General features: G+C 36.3%; 1 protein-coding gene across 2 annotated transcripts in view; it reads left to right on the top strand.

Annotated features, from left to right (window-relative positions):
• The window catches only part of UNC5C (unc-5 netrin receptor C), a 396611-nt gene that overhangs the window by 311065 nt on the left and 73489 nt on the right, over positions 1 to 12057 (top strand). The window lies entirely within an intron of this gene.

Here is a 12057-nt window from a genome sequence, read left to right as displayed (position 1 = left end):
AAATAAGGGGATTAAAACCAGGATTGGGGAAAGAATTCTTGATCAAATCCACTGCAGATTTGAATTAGTTTGGTATTTAAATTTAATTCCTCTGTTTAAATTATTTGCTTCAGAGGATTTGATTTTCTGGTGTAGCATTTTTTTGAATCATCATTGGGCCATAGATCTAAAGTCCAAAGGGACTTCAAGGAGACATCTAGTCTAAGCTTTTTCATTTACAGAGGAGGAAAGTGAGGTTCAGGGAGTTTCAATGACTTGCTAGAGGTGACACAAGTAGAAAGTATCAGAAGTGGGATTTGGAACCAGGTTGTCTGACTCCAGAATGAGGCAGGGCTCTCCCCACTAAGAAAACTGGGACCATTTTGATTCCTTAAAATTAAAGTCTTTACATGAATAAAGTCAGTGAAGACAGAAGAAGGGAAACTATAAGGTGGGGCAATATTTGTATCAAATTTTCCAAGTCTGATACCCAAGATAGAGGGGGAATTGATGCCAACTGATAACTCCAGTGGTCCTTCTCTATTGCCAGAAGAGGAAGTACAGCCTCGATATGGCCATATAAACACGTGCTGCCAGTTACTAATAGTGAAAGACAATTTGGAGGTTTCCCTAAGATTTTGCAACACGAAGACTCTCTCTTGGATGGACTATGGAAAAATGCATGCCAACACATTGCTAGTAGAGCTGTGATTTGTTCCAAATGTTCTAGAATACAATTGGAAATTATGCTAGGGTAAAAAAAAAAAAAATATCAAAATATCTATACACTTTGACCCAAGGCACCTATTACTAGGCATATGCCCCCAAGGAAATCAAAGATAGCTGCAAAGGTCCAACATGTACAGAAGTATTCATATGAGCACTTTTCCTGGTAACTAAGAACTAAAAATAAAGTATGTGCTCATAGTGTGGGAGTGGGGGTGGGAGAAAAACCTTTGGTAACTGAATGTGACTTTGTAATTAGTAGTAGAACATACAAAGAATTTAGAGAAACTTGAGAAGATTTTATGATCACATCAGAGTGAAATAAGCGAAATAATATGTCAGTATACACGATGACTACAACAAAGGAAATTACAAAGGTCATAGAAATGAGACCAAACTCCAAGTAACTGAAAAGTCACTCATGCTCCTGATGTAAACAGATAATATAATATATTCTCTCCACCCAACTGAAAAGGAGTGGACTAGGAGGACAGAAGACTGCCTGCACTGTCACATGCAACTACTATTTCAGTTTCTTTTGCTTAGTTCTTCTCCATTCTAAGACTGAGTTCAATCTGAAGGGGTAGCAGTATTTTTATTTGAAAATGACTGTGAAATAATGATAAAAATGAATCAAAAAATGTATTTTTAAATTAGAGAGAGGAATCTGGATAGGCGTTAGTGAATTTTCTTTTTAGTTAATCAGTTGATTAAAATTATTTTGCTAAAAAAATTTAAAGCATTTATTAAAACAAACTGTACTGTATTAATCATTGGGTAGGGTGGGGTGGTGAATACAAGGATAGTTTCAGTCATAATTCCATGATGCTTTAGGATTTACAAGTCGCCTAAGTCACAACAGACCAATGAGATGAATGATGCAAATATTACTGTGCCCATTTTAAACGAGTAACTGAAACAGAAAGGTTGATGACCTGCTCACGGTCACACAGTTAATAAATGTTGAAACCTAGAATCAAACCCCAAACTTCTGACTCAAAATCCACTAGTCCTTAACCTCCAGGAATTTATAATCTAGTAATGGGAGATAAAATATGGACACAGATAAATATACACAGTTCTTCAAATCAGGATTCTGATGTGCATAAATTATAAAAATAAATCATAACAACATTAAATAGATTTTTAGTGACAGCATTTCCCAGAATAAATTCAGCCTACCAGATTTTCAATATGTTCTCCAAAATTACGCAAATAAAAAATTACATTGAAATGGTAATTATGTAAAATGGAGCATATTTGCTGGGGGTTGGAGGGGAATTATCCAGAGCTCAAGGGGTAAAATAAATAGATTGTATAAGTCTTCAGTGTAACATTGTATTTAAAAGGCTAATGTAATAAAGTCTATGAAGTGACATAATATTCAAGATATAAGAAGTAATCCTATTAAAAGCAAGATAGTATTAGTAAAACACTCTACAAACTCTATGTAAATGCTAGCTATTATGGCTGTTATTAACTGGATATGTTCAATCCTTTATCAAAGACAGGTCAATTAGAAGCCCTGAGTGAATGCTAAACCATTCCTAACTCACTCCTACCTGAAATGCCCTCCCAAATAACATATGCTGTACTTTTCCCATAGAATTTTAAAATATGAGGGAAACAAGAATGCATTTTCTGATCATCAATTTTTTTCAATAATTTATCCATCATCTACCTCGCACAATGAATATAGCAACCTGCTCTTGCCATCTCATCTTCTATGATTCCTTTCTAGGTCCTTCCATTAATGACCCTACCCCTCCACCCTCACCCTGCAATATAAACCCCACCCCATTCCACCCATGGAAAATCTACTTATTGCACAGGAATCTTTTCTCCAGGTCTTTCAGTATTCCTTAGGCACCAGAGCATAATTCAAGATATGCATCTTTTTGCCCCATATTCCTACTCTTTTAAATGTCAAAATTAGATGCATTTTTCTTAAATATCTGAATCCTACTTTTATGAGACGTGTCAATTCCATGTTATTCCATGTAGCAATCAGCACCCCCTTTTCCAACAGATATATTTTATTCTTTTTCTGATATGCAAATCTTGATACCTTGATTCCTTAAAAATTGTGACTTTCCATGATTCCAGCTAGGCAGGATAACCAGGAAAATATTGATATTTGAGTTAAGAGTGTAGCTTAGGCAATCTCATCATCTGGAGAGAATGTATCTTGGGTTAGGACGCTGAATAACACATCTTCTACATACGTAACCCGTCCCCTCCAAAATTTCTTTTCAGACTACTTGGTGTCCTTGTATAAGATATTAGGGAAATCCTGTTTCTTCTGCATCCAAAAGTGACTTTCAACTACTTCGAAATAGATAACATTTTCAAGAGGCAAAGACACCAGCATGTGACAAACAGGATCTGTGTGTTTGGTGTGCCATGCCACCAGTAACATTTTGCCCATTTGGTCAAGACGGTTCTTGGCTTTGTTCCATGTGTGATAGATAGTCTGGCTTGATCTAACTACAAAGCCCAATGAGTGAGCTACTCCCAGTTAATGGCTATATGTGGACACTAAGTCAACTATTTTGAAGCCAGTATAAAAATTTAAATCAAAGATTTGCAGTTTCCATATAATCTTTCAGAACGATCAGATTTTTAAAAGGTCTAAAAAGTTAAACAGTAAATATTGTAGTGTAGTTATTAGAGTTTTTAGACCTGCTGCAAGTGCTACAACAGTTTTGAAAGCCCTACTTTCCTTTCAGGTCACTTTTAATGTATAAATTTAGGTCATATCCAAGTGTATTTCCAGTTATATATTTAGTTCAGCTCTGAATAAAAATCCAGTGGACTGAAAGAAGAGTACATGTACTGGGAAAATCTGCCACAAAGCCTTCAAAATTGTTTTATGCATATCTAGAAACTGGTGCTATTTAATTAGAATGGATTATTAAGGAATAATTAGAGACCATTCAAGGTACTTAATGTCCTGGAAAGAAATTGGGCTTTTTTATTCCTTTGCTTTTTAAAGAACATTGTTATTTTTAAAGAAAGTAGACATTCAAAATAATCTAGTCTCCATACATGCTAATGTTCCCAAAGATGACTGAGCATCAGAGTGTGAATGTCACCCTCAGGAGATCTAAATTCTAAGCTTACATCTGCCCCTAACTAGCCATGTGCTCTTAGACAAATTATTCTGTCCATTTCCTATAAGATTTAGGAATTGAAGTAAAGGATCATAGCATGGTACAACTGGAAAGTATTTTGAAGGACATTTAGTCCCATTTATCTCCTCTAGCACATCCTTGGTCCATGAAGTTCTCCAGTGATGAGAAAACTGCTACCTCCTAATTCAGGAGAGTAGTTTTCAGGGTTCTTTTTCGATCAGCAATCATCATTGCAATATAGTCTCAGTAGTACCTAAGAAGAATTTCTGGGTTTTGCCAATACATATTTAAGGGGAGAACAAATAAATAAAGTCTATCTGTTCCAAAATGTTAAAAGGTAGACTAATGCCTACCATCCTAGTATTGTATGATCAGAAAATCATAGGCTGGTGGGATGGCAAGAGCAAAGGATTGTGGATGGAGAATCGGAGTGGTATGCTAGTCCCCCCCAAATGGGAAAAGTCAGAAAGGAAGACCTCTAATATGTTGCCTAGATCTTCTGTGTGGGACTTAAAACACTAGAATGGCAAAGGTTTGGAAGGTGTAGAAAGGGTGGAATTTGAACTAACACAATGTGTCCTCAGAAAGACAAAATATGTATGTGATTGTCTATTGGGGCAGCTAGGTGGTACAGTAGATAGAATGCAGGCCTGGAGTCAGGGAGACTCATCTTCATGAGTTCAAATCTGGCTATTAGCTATGTGACCCTGGGCAAGTCCCTTAACCCTGTTTGCCTCTGTTTCTTTATCCGTAAAATGAAGTGGAGAAGAAAATGGTAAACCCACTCCAGTATCCTTGCCAAGAAAACTCCAAATGGGGTCTCAAAGAATCAGACACAACTGAACAACAAAGTATCCATGTTATCTTGGTAGAATCTTTCATCATGCTTTCAATTTTTATTCAAGTTTTAAGAAAAATTTGTGTGATATAATCTATCTGAGAACTATAATTCTGACCAGATCCAAGTCAAGTTGCTTGAAATTGCAGAACACTGGGGTGAGTTAAAAGCTTATGCTAAAGGAGAAATCTGATAAATTGGAGTTTTTCAATATCCATCTTACAGAATTGTGTCTGTATTGATGAACTTCAGGGCTTTGAGATTTGAAAGAATTCTGCAAAAATTTGACCTTACCATGAATTAAAGACTAGACACAGCTCTTAAGTTTCTGATTTTTTTTGCAAGGCAGTTGGGGTTAAGTGACTTGCCCAGAGTCACACAGCTCTGGGTTTGTTTGTGTGTTTGCTTTTTTAAAGGGGAGTGACACATTTTGAGGCTCTCTGTTACATGGTTGCTCTCTGTTACACATAGCTCTTCCTTGATTTGTTAGTACGAGGTGATAATACTTTGTGGTAGACATTTAATGAAGAACTAAATAGAATTATTGGTTTACCATGGCTAAAGAATGACTCATTGAAAAGCAATTTGCTACTTTGAATCACTACTGAAACCACAGTGCTTGGCACATAGTAGGAGATTAATAAATGCATGTTGACCTACTAGTGATATAGCTGGTCCACAGAAAGGAGAATTAGGTTATCACGAAGTATGTCCTCAGTCTTCTAACACTGTAGAACCTGCCAGAGCCCACATCTTCCCATGATTGCCTTTGAAAATTCAGGATGATCCCTGGGCCACAGTGAGGCATTTTTAAGTTCATGTTAAGACAACAGTTCTTAAACTAATGAAATCTGAGTGTAGGTTGAAGTATAATTTTCTCACTTTTTATTTTTCTTGCTTTTTTGGAAGTGTAGCTAATATGGAAATGTTTTGCATGATTTCCGATGTATAGTTGATATCACATTTCCTTCCTTCTCAGTGGGTGGAGAAAAGACTGGAAGGAGGGAGAGAATTTGAAACTAAAACAAAATTAATGAATGTTAAAAATAAGTAAATCATAATTTGTTTTCTAAAAGTTAAGAAAAGATAATAATTCCTTTTTAAAAAAAATAGTAACATCATTATACAGCAAGTATGCTTATCTACATTCTAGAGTCAACCACAAACTACTTTCTGGGGGGAAGGGGTTCATTTAATAATTACATCGGTAATGTATTGTTGGGTAAATACATATTCTGCAAATGAACCATCTACTGAACACTCTGACCTATATTATCTGATGCAACAAAAAAAATTGATTTTTTTTCTGTAAAACATTTTTTTTTTGTTTTTGAAGTTGGGGATACCACAAAGAAATTGCATCTGGGTAACCAGATGAGTATGTATGGAACCCCCTAAGCAGACTAATATGTGATCATATTAATGAAATCAAAAGTCTTATCTCAGATTTCCAAAATTGGCCAGGCTCTGGAAATATGAAGATAGAAATGAGATAGCCTACTTTCTGGGAGCATACATGATACAACGGGAATACAACATGGTCACATACAGTATTTATCATGTGACATTGCACTGATAATAGCTAGCATTTATGCAGTGTTTTAAGGTTACAAAAACATTTTATACATGCTATCTCATATGATTACACATAGATACACATAGAACAAATACATGTGATTTCTTGTATTTAATTAAACAAAATCACAATGTGATTTTAGCATGAAAATGCCAAGGGGATTAAGGGAGGATACTATCAATTGAGAGAAATCAGGAAAGACCTCTTGAAGGAGGTTATATTTGAGCTCAGGAGTTCCAAGAGCCAGAGGTGAGAAAGGAAAGTATTGGAGGCTTTGGGGTGAATTCAAAAGCATGGAGTCAGGAAATGGATTTTTTTTTTTTAATGAGGAACAGTCTGTCTGGAGCACAGAGTGCATGAATGGAAATAATGTGTAATTTGCATGGAAAAAAATAGGCCAGTGCTAAATTATAAAGGGTTTTAAATGTCAAGCAAAGAAATTTAGCCCTGTGATAGTTAACATTTTTATCAGTGACTTGGATAAAAATCTAGAAGCCATGCTTATCAAATTTGCAGATGACTCAGAGCTAGGAAGGAGAGCTAACGCCCTGTATGATAGAATCAGAATCCAAAGAGACCTTGACAGGCTAGAACACTGGGCCAAATCAGATAGATGAAATTCAGTGGGGATAAATGTCAAGTCATATATTGGAGCATTAGACTTTCTCTGGCTCCAGGAGGTAGAAACAAGATCAATGATTAGAAGGTGCAATGGGGCAAATTTAGACTTGATATCAGGTAAAACTTCCATGGAGGCGTGGAATGAGCTGCCTCAGGAGACAGGACACTGTCATCGGTGATCTCCAAGCACAGGCTAGCCCAGATGAAAATAAATGTTAGCTATTTTGTGGAGGGGATTTGTGGGCAAGGCGCAGAAGGGGAAGGAAGAATTTGGTGGACTAGAGTCTGAGATCCTTTTTTGTCGGAAATGCTAAGATTTTCTATCTACATCGGTTGAAAAAGCTCATCCTTCATTAAATGTAAAAATATTGGAAGGGGAAATATTGGATATCTTCTCTGTCAATCACTCTGGATAAGCAGACAAGGATGGATTGCCATCTATACTGATGGAGCAAGTGCTTACATTGAAGTGATCATAGATCCATAAAGTGCTAGAACACTTTCAAACTACTTGTGATGTACAAAGTGAAACAAAACACTATGGAGTTTTGAGTTTTTCTACTAGTTAAAAGATCAAAGAGCTAAGATCTGAAATCAGCTACCCATTTTAGCTAAAGACAGAAACTCAACATATTGTTAGGTTGTGGCATACTTGTTGGATACTGAGTTTTGTTTTTACCCAGTATATTTTAGTCCAATTCAGTGTAGCTTCCACATTTTCCCTGTTTATTTTCCATGCAAAGGGTACTCTTATAATGTTAGGAAAGCAACAAATACCCTTTGGCCCCTTTGTGAAATCAAAAGGATGCTTTTCATCGTCTCCATGATGACCAGGATTTCTCAGCTGTTCATTGGAGGCCCATATGCTATAAGCTCTGCCATGATCCAAAATTTCTACCATAGGTGAACTAGGTTCATTTGCCATCTGGGGGTAGGGGTGGGGGCAGTAATTCTCATCTGTGGCCTTGAGAGGAATCTTTGGGTTTCATTTATCTCCTTTTTCACATCCTCCTACTCCCACCATCTGGCCCAGGAAATAGATGGCTGGCAGGAGCTTATTAAATGTGTGTTAAATCTTGCCATCAACCAAGCAGGAATGCTTATTGAAACCAAGTCTTAAGAACTTAGGTGTGTGACCTGTAACAATTCCAATCTGATAGGGTTTTTTCAAGGATGAATGAAAGTGAATGATCCATTGTTTCCCTTAATACATGCAAAATGGCGCTTCCCAATGTAAGTAGAAATCAAGTCAAGATGGTGGTTGAATGGAGGGCTTGGTTCAGTTTTGGAAGGATCGCTACCCATAAGGTATCTTGTTAGCAGCCTGCTGTCATAGGAAATGGAGATGAGTCTAAGGAAATTGCACCTCTGTCCCATGTTATTCACTTGCAAGTGCAGTGAATACACACTTTTATCAAAGGATCATTTGCTTCTCTTCAAATACAAATATTCTTTTTAATTGCTGTCATAAATTCCCCTCTTCTTTAGTGGGAACCAGTTCTGAGGAGAGCATCACTATTTCTTCAAGTATTTATGAGCACATAATTTTGTGCCTAACACAATGTCATTGCCACAAATTAAGGACTTCATGACCCTGGTCACAGGCTTTGCAGATAATTTATGGTAGAAATGCAACTCAGTTTGAATTTGTCCTTTGCTTTTCTTCCCTTTCAAAAGAAAACAGACAACATTTAAATGTCATTTTATAGTCTTTTCTTTAAGCTTAGAGTGCCTCTTACTTAGATCATGGAAGTTAGTAACAAAAGCTCAAGTGGAAAAAGTTTTTGAATATAAGTAATTTACTTTTATTCATATAATAATTAAATGAAAATTTAAAGTTAGTAAGCTACCACAGCTACTCTTTTGATTTTCTACCTGTTTGTCCTGTTTCACTTTCATTGACCATTTCTTTTTGGTGGGTAGCATGGTGGAAAAGAAAGAACATTGGTTCAACATTCAGAGACCTGGATTCCAGTTCTACCTCAAAGTAGTTAGATGACCTCCTCGTGCCTCAGTTTCTTCATATAAAAGATTTAGGGGGTTGTACTAAATGATTTCTAAGGTCCCTTCTAGCCCTTGAATTCTTGGATTTCTAAAAGCTAATGGGAACAAGAGCTAACTTTTCAACAAGGCTAAGACATCCCAAAAGATGCAAATTACTTTTTTTTTTTTAAATCCAGTAGAACTGGCTTCACAAAATCCAACATCTTAAAGTGAGAATGGAAGTATGTCATGTGCTATAAAGTTGAAATAAACCTGAGGGATTCTCTGCTTCTAACTCCATTTTATTGAGAAAATTGAGGTTCAGAGAGTTTGTTACGTTTCCAAGATCTCACAATGGGATTCAAACCCATCTTCTGGACTCTAAACTTCATTGTCCTTCTCACTTCAAATCCAGGTCTTATCCCAATAAACTTGAATACATAAATAAAATAGTCATTTTTAGCATTGAGAGAAGAACACACGCACACACCCATACAACTTCTGGCTTTGGTTCTAGAATGCTAAATAATACTATTCCATTTCTTAGACATTATTCTCAAATAATAAATTGGCCAAAATCCCTATTGCTTGAGCTATTAATAGCCACAAAAATAATTATTTTGCACCATATTTCTTTTGATCCTACCAGAGATATTATTTTTTCATTACTTCTGCTACTAATCTCAGCAGGTTCACCTCATTAGCCGAAGAAAATATTCTTTCTTGTTGGATAAAAGCTGGATCAGATGGAGACACATGAAAACAAACTTTAAAATGTGATCTTATCTGTCTAATCATTTTAGAAATGGAAAAATAATCTTTTCCTCAAATCCCCTGCCTTCTAATTGATGCTTTGATACTGTAATTGAAGACGTTTCCCTATTTTGAAAGTGAATGAACATATTTAAGAAGGTTCTTGGAAATAGTTTATTATTATTGTTTCCACAGCAATAATAAAAGGGAACGTTACACCACTATTGAGTTCATTTAAAATTAGCCTGACATTTCGGTTGTTTCTGGAAAACATTAGGTTTGGCCAGGATCAGGTAATAGTACAAGTTTCTTTTTCACTTTCCCTGTGTACTTAGAGTTTCAGATACCAAGTCACAGCAGATAAGTGCAACCAGGTGTTGTGGTGTACAACTATAATAATCCGAGCTCCCAGGGTCTAGCCTGTGGCTGAGGGATCTAGTTAGCTCAGGAGTTATGAGTTGCAACAGTCTCATCTGATGAGCAGCAGGTTCATCTGATGAATGTTTCCTCTAAGGTCCAGCACCAATATGGTGAGCGCCCTACGGGGGTCAGTGGGGGTAGAGTGTTCGACTGTTTACAGAAAAGCAAATTGGCCCAGGTGGAAATGGAGCAGATCAAAGCTCCTCTGCCAGTCAGAGAGGGATCAGCTGGAGTGGCCCTTATACTTCCAACTGGGGCAAGATGGCAAGACTCAGTCTCAAAACCAAAACAAAATAGAGATGTTTACAGGTTTAAAGCTACAAAGATTCCTTCCATTTCTCCATAGTGACTACAGCACAGAGCCCTGGAGGTTAGCACAAATTAGAGGAAGACCTGAGTTTAAAATCACAGTTCTAAATTCCCATGTCTCTTGTTCCTTGATTTACTCATCAAGAATAGGAATTCTGTTGGTAACAAAAGTATATGAAAAATCAAGTGCTACCTTCTAGGATGTTTCTCCTCATAATCACAACTCCTATTTGTATATAGCTCTTTAGTATTTGCAAAGCACTTGCCTCACATCCTTCCTGCAAAATTATTATTCCTATTTTACAGAAAAGGAGTTATGTGACTTGACCATGGTCATACAATCACTACAAGTCAGAGTCAAGGTTTGAAACCAAGTCATTCTGACCTTGAAATCCAGTATTTATTCAACCATTCCATGCTTCTTCTGAATGTTAACTTTCCTTTTGGTTTCTTTTTGTACTGTTATGTAACACACAACCACCTTCTCTGCTGCAAACACATACCAAGACTTTCACAGAGAAAATAAAACCATCCAATTCTATTGCTTCTTAAGGGGGAACAAAAGGGCTTCCAATTTGTGATTTCATCAGTGTAGGGAATTTCCACTATGGAAACTACATCACCCAGTATAGCTTGGTATCTGCACTTACAAATTCCAGTTGGAGAGTTCTCTTGGGTGCCGTCACTTTCTCAGAATCACATAGCCAGTATACATCAAAGATAAGATTTGAACTAAAAGGTAAGGTTTGAACTTCCCGTGTCCAAAGACAGCTCTCCAATCCATGAGGCTATACTGTCTCTCAATCCCATGTCACTGGGAATTATTATTTTGCATTTCCAAGCTTGTTTACCCCAGTTACTGAAAGCAGATCCTTTGAAATCTCTCTCCCTAAACCTGATCTTGAGCAAAGCAGTGCTACCTATTAAGTCATACTGTGTCTGAAAGAATAACTTTTTTTGACTTCAGATCTTAGCAATCAATTACTTCTTCCTGATGTCTGTGTCCTGGCTTTTCTTTTATTGAATTCACAGAGTACAAATAGAAAAAGGTTATTACTAGACACAGGTTTTTTAAAAGTGCCCAACAGTCCTAATACATGGAGTCATACAAGTGAAATAAGGAATATAATATTTATAAAAATGAGTATGAGGTTGCAATCATTCTCTAAAATAAAGCATTAAAAATTCATTTGGGTAAAAACTTGTCTGTGCCGTAGCAAACCCTTCATTCATTAAGTAAGAACCACATGTTTCTCTAGCAATTCATTTCCCAAACTGGTAAATTTCTTGTAAGAGTTGAATGTTCCTGAAACTATACTTGAGATACCTTTGTCACATCTTAGACTTTGCTTTAGTCCCCAAACTTTACAATGCTTTCATTTTAAGCCAATTAATTTTGATTCTCAGTTTTCCCTTTACTTGTATTCCTGTATATAGCAAGGGATTCTAAAGCCATGTGTTTCTGATTCATTTTTACTTGACATTCAAATGTTGCATTAGAGGAGATGCTTGGTATCTAAAATCATCTTTCTTTGGAAGTCACAGTCTGTTGCTTATAAGTGGAACAAAAAAACAAGTTTTAACTTTCAGAATTCTGGGCTCCAAATTGGAAAAATATATTTTCTTCCCCTGGCTTTAAAAAAAAACAAAACAAATCTAGTTGGCTTTGGAGTGTTTCAAAAGAAAAGCATTAAACTGAATTATTTATTTGAAGAATT

This window comes from Notamacropus eugenii, chromosome 7 (genome assembly GCF_028372415.1).
Source record: "Notamacropus eugenii isolate mMacEug1 chromosome 7, mMacEug1.pri_v2, whole genome shotgun sequence".
Taxonomy (NCBI): domain Eukaryota; kingdom Metazoa; phylum Chordata; class Mammalia; order Diprotodontia; family Macropodidae; genus Notamacropus; species Notamacropus eugenii.
Note: the sequence above shows the minus strand (reverse complement) of the source record. Positions and strands in the feature narration are given on the sequence as shown.